This window comes from Tupaia chinensis, unplaced genomic scaffold (assembly GCF_000334495.1).
Source record: "Tupaia chinensis unplaced genomic scaffold, TupChi_1.0 Scaffold000634_1, whole genome shotgun sequence".
In the NCBI taxonomy this organism is placed as follows: Eukaryota; Metazoa; Chordata; class Mammalia; order Scandentia; family Tupaiidae; genus Tupaia; species Tupaia belangeri.
In genome coordinates, this window is record NW_006160154.1 from 4,755,242 (window position 1) to 4,766,648 (window position 11,407).

The following is an 11,407-nucleotide window of genomic DNA, read 5'->3' on the forward strand; positions in this document are numbered from 1 at the left end:
GGTGGCCATGCTGCAATCCCTTCTCCTCCATTTTCCTCTCGGGATCTTGGGCACGCACGCACACGCGCCTGGCGTGAGTTTAAGCCCCTGGGTCCGGGACTCAAACCGTGGTTGGCAACATGGGAGTCCAGCAACATAGCCATTACACTAACTGCTGGTCCCCAGAAGTCGCATGCTTGATGGTAGCAGAGCAAAGGGTGGTCAGCCCCGCTGTGGTGGAGGACATGTTCAGACGTGGTTACACTGGGACTCTCATGGCTGTTAGAACACTTACCCACAAAGTGCCTCTTCTTCAGGACTTGCGCCCGGGCTCTCCGCCTGAGGTGTGCTGAGAACCACAAGGCCCCTTTTCTCGGCCACATTCTATTTGAGCATAGCAGCTGCCTCACCTCCGATTTGAAATAACTATCCTTTGCCACTTTCTCCAATGTTACATGGCACCCGGCTCCATTCTTTTTGTTTCATTTTTGTTTATTTTTAAAGTTGGAAGAGAGAGAGGGAAGCGAGCACCCTGACCAGGTCCCATGCTGTGATCTCCAGCCCACTTCCAGCCTTCCTAGCTGGCCAGGATCACTGGCATGCATGTGCCCAGTATGTTCAAGGTGATGCAGGAACTGAGTCAGAATCTTCCGCAGGATTCCCAGCGTTGCAGGCCACTGAGCCACCATTGTTGTGTCACTGCCACACTGTGGCTGGGCCTCCATTCATTTTGCTGATGGCTCTTCTCTCACTCTTTAATGTATTATCCCTACATCAAATTGTGCTTGCTGCACACATTACTTTCTTGGACGCGTGTGTATTCTCCTGGCATGGACACGTCTCTGGATTGAGTGTTATGTCTAATCTCTACCCTGGGCGATGATGGGAATTTGGGGAAATGCAGTCATAGAAGAATTTCTTGGACCCTAAAGACTTTTCTTGGAACCTATTCTTCTACCCCATGCTGGGTACCTTAATTGTTGTGTGTTAATCTGCTGGAGTGTGGTAGAAATTTATTATTACTTGAAAGTGAAGATAGCAGAAACCAGGTGAACTATAGGAACCTCTGGATACAGTAAGTCTTTAACTGTACAGTCAGGTAAGTGACCTATGTTAGGTCTGCTGGGAGAGAGAATGAGTGGAGTGTGAGTTTTGTTTTTATCAACATGAACTTTTTGGGTCTGTCTTCTGGAATCATCTAGGCTTAGGCTTGATATCTGGTATTAAATGGCACCAGAATTGTTGGTTTTTTTGTCCCTTGTTAGCAGAAAACACCTGCTGGTTGTTTTTGTGTTGTTTGGTTTTTTTTTTTTTTTTTTTTTTTTTTGTTCCTTTTGAGACTTATTTGTACAGTTCATCTATCTTGTGGGATCCCCCCGCCATACACACACACTGACACACACTTACTGTATTCTTTTGATTTGTATCTCTGTTCTTCATTAAGAGGTCTACATAAGGAAAATGAATGGTAAGCTATTCGTTTCAGGAACCACTATTGAGCAAAAACCTTATTTATTCTTCCTCTGATTTTATCTTAAATTGTAAACTGACATGGTCTTGTGAAAGTTGTTTAAACTTAAAAAAGCACAGTATGTATGTGTGTGCGTGCATGTGCATGTGTGTGTGTGTGCATGTGTGCGTGTGTGCCTTTTCTGACTAAATTTAAGTTATTGGTGGCCTTTTTATTGGATTGTGGCCATAAAACTTATATTAGCATTGGAGAGTTCCAGTATGACTTAAGTTATGACGTCTCGACTTGGAGGGAGTCCTGAAACCTCCCCAGTCATAATCAGAGCTAGTCAATGGGGGTTCAGAACAGTACTTCGGTGGTCTTGTCTTTACTGCCTTAGTAGTAATACAAATTCGGATGTTGACGTATTTTTTTCCCTCCCATTCTCCCTCCCCACCAGGGTTATAGATTCATGCTTAGAGATCTGGTAGCTTATCAATGGATCAAAGCCCTATAGAATCAGTTGTCAAAGCTTTTGAAACTGTGGTATATTCAGGAAATGAATGTAAATAAAGTCAGTATAACTGCTTTAAAATAAAGTTTTTTGTAGTGTTTCTAGAGATTGCATTTAGTATTTCTAAAAGATTCTTTTAATATTTTTTAAAAAGTTTGCATTTATTTTCTTCATGAGTGAGGAAAGGGAGAGATGGAGACAGAGACGGCACCCCTGGTAGGGGCCTTGGTGCCGGTCTTCCCCCGGATCTAGCCAACTAGGATCTTCGGCACCCACATGGCTCACGTATTCAGGGAGAACTCTGGACACAAACCTACAACCTTCCCTTGTGTGCCAGCCTTCCAGAGCCTCTTGCTGTGTTACTGTCCAGCCCCTCTAAAGGACTCGATGGTAGAAACCTTACTATCAAACAGAACCGAGTGCCAGTCCCATAGCCTGGTGATTAAGGGAGCCAGATTCTACCTGGCCAGTTGTGGTTTGAGTCCCAGCCCTGGCTGCCCCATATCCTGAGGATGGTAAAATGGAAGAGAGGGGATTGTGGCATGACCATGTCCCTTCGGGGAAGGGCCTTCTCCTTCCCTCCTTCCCTCCCTCTTTTTCCCTCTCTCTGTCTCTAACTAGAGAGCACACACATCCTCCAAAAACACAACAAACAAACAAAAGGCTTAGAGAAACACATTATCTGTAAAGTCAGCATTACAAATGGATTTTAAATAAAGTACATAAGTAGGGACTAGCAGGTTGTGTGATGGTTACAGGCACTGGATTCCCACATGACCAACTGTGGTTCGAACCCTGGTCCTGGTGGCTTATATTCTCCCTTTCCCTTTCTCTCTCTCTGGTCAAATTAAATAACAACAACAACAACAACAACAATAACAATAACGACAAATGGAATTAAATAAATAATTCTTTATAAAAATAGTAAATAAAATACGTAAGGGAAGCTTCTGCATTACCTGAAATCCAAAGAATAGGTGAGGGGTGGGGGAGTGTACACTTTGCTCTCCAGAGAAAGTGAGACAAATTTTAATCCAGTCAATTATCTGGAATCTTTATAACTCTCCAGAGAATACTTTGTTCCTGGGTGACCTTCAATTTATGTATAGAATAATGTATGTTAATGATGAGATAAGGCAGCTTTGATTTATTAATCTAGTGTTAAGACAGGCATTTTATTTAAATAAAATTGAACAGAAAAGAAAACAACCTTTCTCATTTTATTCTTTTCTAATCATAAAATTGTATGTTTATTTTAGAAAATATGAAAATAGGAACAGGAAAGGAGAAGAAACAAGTCATGCATATTCTTAAAGCCCAAAGAAGATACTATTAGCATGTTAGTATATGCTGCTAAAAAGAAATGTGATGAAGCCTGCAGGTGGTGCAATGGTTATGTCCCTGGACTCGCACGTAGTGGACCACTGTTCAAGTCCTGGACCTTGCAGCTTAAAACTCATGCTAGGTGCATGTGTGTGCGTGCCCAAGATCCCAAGAGGAGAATGGAGAAGGGCTTGTGGTGTGGCCATCCCCCTGGGGGATGATTTCTTGCTTTCTGTCTCTCTGTCTCTCTCTGTCTCTCTGGCAAGCGCACACACCCTATAGCAAAAACCTCTCCAAAAAAAAAAAGAAAAAAGAAGTTCATTAAAAATGCATATGATGAAAAAATATGCATGGCTTTAAAATTTTTTTGCACCAAAATAAATTTGTACTGCAACTGAATTTTTCTATGAACTTGTCCCCTTGTATTTTTTTAGAATAATTATTTTATTTAACTTTATTTATTTATTTGATCAGAGAGGGAGGGAGAGAGAGGGAGAGAGAGGGAGAGAGAGGGAGAGAGAGATAAAGATGGAAAGTGAAAAAGTAAACTGCCAGGCCTGGAACTTGAACCACGGGTGGCCATGTGGGAGTCCAGCACCCTTAACCACCATGTCACCTGCTGGCTACCACCCCCACCCCCACCATTGTGTTTTTTTAGTTTTGTTTATTTGTTTGTTTGTTTTGGTAGAGGGCACATGCACTTGACAGGGAGAAAAAGAGCACCCCTCAAGGAGGCAGGGTTACACCACAATCTCTTTTCCTTCAATTCTACTTCCCGTGAGGACTTGAGGCACATGTGCTGTGCCTAGTGTGTTTTTCAAGCCATGGAGGCTGGAACTCAAACTGCAGTCAGCCATGCAGGATTCAGCTCCCTGTGCACGGGGCTTAACTGATCTGCAACTGAGCTGGCCTTTTCACTAAGTGTGTTTCATGATTCCTTGGGAAGGATTTTTTCACTTTCTACAAATAAAGAACATGAGAGATAAATTAGAGTGTTTTAGAAATGAGAAATGATAGAGTTACAGTCTCTATCTACCAGCTTTGAACCAAGTTTGTTAGCAAATTAGTCTTAGTGTATGTTAGGGTTTTATTTCTACTGGGTCATTGGAAAAATCATGACATATTTTTCTATGCCAAATGCATCATGATTTTTCCAACAATCCAATGCATTACTTATTTTTTTCCCCATTTTCCAAAAAATGCCCTTCCTTTCCTTCTTTCTTCTTTCTTCTTTCTTTTTTCTCTCTCTTCCTCCCTTTCTTCCTTTCATTTTCTTTTTCTTTTTTATTATTATTATTGTCAGGAGAGCATGGGCTCCTAGTAGCATGGGGGAAGGAGGAGAAAGAGGGACAGAGAGAACCCTCAAAGGAGCATAGTCATGCTGCCTTTCTTTTTCCTCCCCATCTCCAACCTGTTAGGGTTTGGGGCACACATGCACACGTGCCTGTTGTGTTTCCACACTAGCTGGCTGGGGTTCAAATAGTGGCCGGTCTTGTACAGCCGGGTGCCCAGACACAGCACTTAACCGCTGTGCTGTAGGCCGGCCTCAATTACTAATTGTTTTACTTTATTTCACTCTAGTCTTCGGTGTGGTAGAATGATTGACCCCACTGTAAATGTGACACAGTATGTCACAATTGAAAACAAGTGAGAAAGGCCAGCAGGTGGCGTGATGGTTAAGGTGCTGGGCACTCCCCACATGGCCGACTGTGGTTCAAGTCCTGGACTTGGTGGCTTGTTTTCTCACTCTCTCTCTCTCCCTGGTCAAATTAAAATAAGGGAATGAATGAATAAGAAACATTTGAAAAAAAAGAAAATAAGTGAGAAAATAGGGATGAGGGAAAATAGGAGTAAGGAAAAGCAGGACAAAACCAGGAGTCTGAGAGTTTGCTTTCAGCAGCCAAAGCAAAAAGGAAGTATGATCAGTATGATCAGCCCATTAGAAGGAAAAAATTCTGCCCTGGAGACACAGTTCTTTCTGAGGCTCAGTCCAGAACTGAATTTTTCCCTTAGTAATCCAACAAGGTGCTGTGATCCAGGACCACATCCCACAAACACTCCCTGAAGAAAATAGAAGCGTGTGGGGCTGGCAGGTGGCGAAGTGGTTAAGGTGCTGGACTCCCGCATGGCTGACCATGGTGCGAGTCCTGGACCTAGTGGCTTTGTTTTTTTCCTTTTTTCTCTCTTTCTTTGCTTTTTCACTTTTTCTCTCTCTTTCTCTCTCTGGTCAAATAATAAAAAAATAATGATATAAATGACATCAATGATTTTATTAATGATGAATAAAATTAAATGAAGTAATTAAAAAAATAGATCGGCGTTCTGCCTGGGATTGTGCTGTACAGGCAGCAGGAGTTCCCTGTGTGGCACAGGGGCAGTGTGGGAGAGATTCCACAAATCTCAACTCAGAGGTTGTTATTACTGTTGTGGTCTTGGGCTCCCTAACAGGTGGGTGGCCTGAAATCTTCCCAAGAAGTGGGAAGTGTTTCAGGATCGAGAACGTGACATCATGGAGCTTCACTCTCCTGGTCGCCATGTATCTGTGTGGGCGCTAGACTGTCAGGCCGTTTTATAGATGAGTCTGTTGTTAGGCCATCACATCTGAGGATAACGCTCACATTATGTTTGTTGCAAACCCCTTTGCTCCTTGGCAGGCTTTCAAAATGTCACACGGGTCTAACTTTATACCACTAGTTTTTGGACTTTCCCACATGGAAGCTTCAAAAACATTCTGGAAATTGAAATTAAAGCACACGTTTATTTTGGTACCAAAAAAAATTGGAATCTATGCATAATTTTTTTCATAATGCACATTTTCCCATGAACTTTTTGAAGACCCTCTCTCATGGTTTTGTTAAATATATTGAATTTGGCGACTTCTCTATGTTTTTATATATAATCGTCAACCAAAAGGTATTGTACCGAGAGATCTTTGCAGTTCATAGAGTTGGAGTATTAAAAATGCAAAGACTGGGCCCGCAGGTGGTGTGGTAGTTAAAGGTGCTGGATTCCCACAGGGCCGACTGCATTTCAGGTCCTGGACCGGGCAGCTTGCTTTCTTGCTTTCCCTTTCTCTCTCTCTTCTCTGGCCAAAACAAAACAAAACAAAACAAAAACAAACAAACAAAAAACCCAAAAAACTAAAAAAAAAAACAAATGGAATTAAATTTATAAAGAATTCTTTTTTTCATAATTATTATTTTTATTAATTTTATTTATTCATTTATTTTAATTTGACCAGAGAGTGAGACAGAGAGAGAGATAGAGATGGAGAGTGAGAAAGAAAGCAAGCCACGAGGTTCAGGACTCAAACCATGGTCAGCCATGTGGAAGTGTCCAGTGCCTTAGCCACCACACTACCTGCTGGCCCCTATAAATAATTCTTAAAAAACATTCAAAGGCCATTTTTATGAGAAGGTTAAGGAAGGAGAAATTTGGGGCGGGGGGGCAGTCTCCCAGGTCCCTCTTCTTCCAGGAGGGGATGCTGCAGCCCGCACTGGTGTTGCTTAGTTCTGCACGGTGATGCAGTAGAACAGAAGGAACTCTACAGAAATGCAGAGGAAGCCTGGGTCCTAGTGGTGGTCTTCCTGATGACTTGCTCACAGGCTTTAGGAATGAATCACCAATGCTTATTGGGAAATTAAGGGTGCCAAAGAGGCTTCCTATTTATTTAGAAATTTCATTGTCATATATCAGATAGACCAACGGGGTATTATTTTTCTCTCCTTTTTTCCCTTTGCTATTAGGTCATGAGGAAAGTCATGACATATTTTTCTATGCTAAAAAATGCATCATGACTTTCCCAGTGACCCAATAATTTAGTTGGTGATTTTTTTTTTCAAATTAAATACCAGTCTCTTTCTTCCTGTGTAACTACTAGCCATCCTCCACTTCTCGTACTCAGGAGCTGTGTTTTATGCCAGGTGAATTAGGATAGGACAGTTGCAGGGTATGGTATAATTCTCCCAGATTATCATGGGATCAGCCTTGAGCTCTCTCAATACTTACAAACCTGTGAACGTTACTGCTGCTTCCAACTTTATGGAGTGGTGTAAAGGGCTGGGTACTCATGCCTCTGCTCTGCGGCTGGAGACAATGTTGCTCTATAGGCAACGGACACCATCTATGAAGTTTTTATTTTTATATTTTTTTAAATATAGATGTAGCCTACACAAGGCATGGGCTAAAACAAATGAAAGAACAGTCATTTTTGTGCATATGGTTAGCCTGTAGCTAATAATTTTGCAATCTGACATCTTCTCGGTATGAATGGGAGGTCTAGAGCTTAAATGAAGGAGAAATAGACTAGATGATCATTTGAAGAATTCTTTTTCTATTTGCAAATGTTAGTCTGATATATTTTAAGTATGTCAAGACCCTTGAAATAGCTTTTTTGTATTAAAGGTATTAGGATGAAAACTTCAAATGAAATAATGTTATATGGACAGCAAGAATCCAGCAATTGTATGTGGAACAGTCTAATAATAGTCCGTGGCCTTGAAATAGATAGCCTCAGTGGTCATCAAAAAGAAAAACTATAAATTCAAAACTATAAGCTCCTGCCTGAGGCTCATGATGTTCACATTACTTTCAAGCTATTTTTTTTCTCCAAAATTTGTTTCCAGACTATTTCTTTTAGTTTAAATATCATGCTGAATTTTTATTAGTTATTTAATTTTCTCTTGGGGGTTAGAAAAGTGGTGTAATGAAAAATCTAAATCATTGAGTTAAATTCTAAATTTCTGGGTAATTGTAATTGATGAAAGTTACACCTGATAGTTGGGTGAGGAATACAAAGCATTATTTGTCAAAATACATTGCTTTCGTCAATGGAATGTCTTTGTTCCTACCTTAGAATTGCAACAACAGTGCCAAGAAGCTTGAGCACAGAATTGATAGCAATCTATGCCAAACCCACGTGAGGAAAAAGTGGCTTAAGGAAGTCAATGCAGTATGGGCCGTGAAATATTCGAGATCTCCTTTTTTACCCTTCTGGTGTTCTCTCGGTTGATATATTCATTCATTTTATCAACCTAACTATACCTTGAGGTGCAAAGCAATTTAGATCAATTTATTTTTTCACAGAGCTTATTACATAAGTATTAATAGATTACTAAGGAAATTGCCAGAGTAAACAAATGCCAAACACTCTAATGTCCTTCTTTGCAAATACATCTTTTCCCCAACAAGGTGATTTCTTTCCCAGTTGTTTTTACTGTAATAAAATACACATAAGATTTATTAGTCACTTTTAAGCATAGAGCTGGGTGTCATTACATTCTTATTGTTATGTAACGATCGCCATCTATCTCTGGAACTCCTCATCTTGCACAATGGAAACTTTGTACATTAAACACTCACTCTGCCTTCCCCCCTTACCCAGTCCTTGTCAACCACCATTCTACTTGCTGTCTCTATCATTTTGACTACTCTCAGTACTTTTTATAAGTGGGATCATGTGATATTTGTCTTTCTGTCACTGGCTTATTTCACTTAGCATAATATTCTCAAGGTTCATCCATGTTGTAGCATGTATCAGAATATGTCTTCTTTTTCAAGCTAAACAATACTCACTCCATTGTATACCATATTTTGCTTATCCAGTCACCTGTCAATGAGCACTTGGGCTGCTTCCACCATGTGGCTGTTGTGAATAATGCTGCTATAAACATGGGTGTATAAATATCACTTTGAGACCTTGCTTTGAATTCTTTTGGATATGTATCTGGATCATATGGTAATTCTATTTTCAATTTTTTAATGAATTATCAAATGGTTAGCATAGCAGCTGCACTATTTTATATTCCCACCAACAGTGTACAAAGATTTCAGTTTCTTTACATCTTTGCCAACACTTACTTTCTTGATTTTTTTTTTTTTAAATAGTAGGTCATCTTAAGAGGTGTGGGGTGGTATCTCACGCAGCTTTGATTCGCTTGTACCTGATGATGAATGACGTCGAGCATCTTTTCATGTGCTTTTTGGTCATCGCATAACTTTCCTGGAGAAATGTCTATTCAAGTTCTCTGTCCATTTGTTTTTTCCTTTAAGATAGGATCTTGCTGTGTTGTCATCCTCCTGCTCATCCCCTCAGAGTCGCTGGAATTACAGGTGCATGCCGTCTTGCTGCCTGGGCTCCTTTATCCATTTTTGAATTGAATTTTGTTGTGGTTGTTATTGAGTTTTAGGACTTGCTCTATTTTGGATATTAATGTTTTATCAGTTATACGATTTGCAAATATTTTATCCTATTCTGTGGATTGCCTTTCACTTTGTTTATAGAACTTTTTGATGTGCAAAAGGTTTTAATTTTTGTGAAGTCCCAATGGTCTATTTTTCCTTTTGTTGCTTATGCTTTTGATGTCATATCCAAAAAGTCATGGTCAAATCCAGGAGACTAAGTTTATTTTTTTTACAATTTAATTTTAGTCTTGTGTTTGGTGTATTGATATTTCTCATTGTACTATTAGGTATAGCAAATGAAACCTACTGAATAAAAATGTAGAGTTTCACGTTTATAACAAACATGAGTAATTTTAACTTCAGATCAAATTTTGTATTTATTTTAACATTAAAAGTCTCCTAGAAAGAAATACTATCCTTGATATAAATATACATATATATGTGTATATATATTTAATATATTTACAAATATATTAAATATATATATATATGTATATTTTTTTGGAGAGGTTTTTGCTATAGGGAGCGTGTGCTCACCAGAAAGACAAAGAGATACAGAGAGACAGAAAGTGAGAAATCACCCCCCAAGGGGAATGTCTACACCACAGTCCCTTCTCCTTCATTCTCCTCTTGGGATCCTGGGCATGTGTGCACACAGGCCCAGTGTGAATTTAAGACACTGGGTCTGGGAATCAAACTGCAATCGATTACATGGGAGTCCAGCAACATAGCCATTGTGCCAGCTACTGGTCTCTCCTTGAGAAATACTGAAGGGCTAATATGTTCTTCCCTGGACCCCGGACCCATTTCCCACCCCTATCTGAGCGCATTTTAATAGAATAGAAATTCTACCTTAAAAAGTGGAAGGAAGAAAGAAGGATAATAATTTAATTTCGGGTAAAGGTAGTTTGCTATTCTAAGTACGTAAAGTGAATGAGTCATACTTCAGAATGTTCAAATGGAAATGCCATTTAACAAACTATACGTGGAATTATGGTACGTACCTGTCCATTATAATTCAACTTAAGCAGCAATTTATGTGGTCAATGTTGAGATTGTTATCCTCACCCTAACATTCCCTATCCCAACTCTTAAAAAATGGCTCATCGCCTTACCTTTCTCCTTATAAACTGTTGCATATGTTATTTGCTCGTTGTCCCTCTTTCTCCCCTGGAGCATAAGCCTTTGCTCCATGGCAGCAAAGGCTTCTGTCTGTTTTGGTCATCGTTGCAGCTCTAGTGCCCAGAATGGTACTTGGCACCTGATAGATGATCAGTAAATACCTTTTGGGTGATAAAACACTGTAAGTAAAATCAGTTGCTTAAGTGACAAGTTGGAGATACGTGATTTTTAAATATCTTTTATTTTTCTTTCTTTCTTCTGTTTTAGAGTTTATTTCTTCCACACGCTAGAGAGCCAGAGCCAGAGAGAGACAGACACCCCCAGCAGGGTCTCAAAACCATGATCTACCACGAGCTTTTGCCAGCCCTGGGTCATGAGCATGTGCATGTCTGGTATTATCAGGGAGGTCTCCAGACAGGAACCACTCTTCCCATGAGGAATGACTTTACAGAGTGTCACATTTTACTCCTACACCACTGTCCAGCCTCCATAATACATTTCATTTTTGAGATTTAACTTTATGTTTAATTTTTGCATTTTTCTTAATTTTTTAAAATTTTATTTTCTTTTATACATTCAATTATGTTATTTAGCTTACAAAGTGAATATTCTAACATGTGAACATTTCTCCCTAGTCCAATTGATAAAAGTATAAAATTATCTTCAACAGATAATACCACATTTCTTTGTTCCATTACTGTTTCGCCTCTCTATATTTCTTCTAAATGTCCTTTGTCAGACTCTACTCTTTCATACACACTATATATGGTATTCACATCCATTTACTGTGGTTTTTTTTTTTTTTTTTGGAGAGGTTTTTTTTATATGGCCCGTGG

The 11,407-nt window shown here is 39.7% G+C and overlaps 1 protein-coding gene across 1 annotated transcript in view; it reads left to right on the top strand.

Annotated features, from left to right (window-relative positions):
• The first annotated feature begins 1,019 nt into the window (after nt 1-1,019).
• The window catches only part of ATP8A2 (ATPase phospholipid transporting 8A2), a 693,132-nt gene continuing 682,744 nt past the window's right edge, over nt 1,020-11,407 (top strand). The window contains exon 1 of the mRNA XM_006159534.2: nt 1,020-1,078. The gene's annotated coding sequence lies outside the window, so the exon portion shown is untranslated. The remainder of the gene's footprint in view (nt 1,079-11,407) is intronic.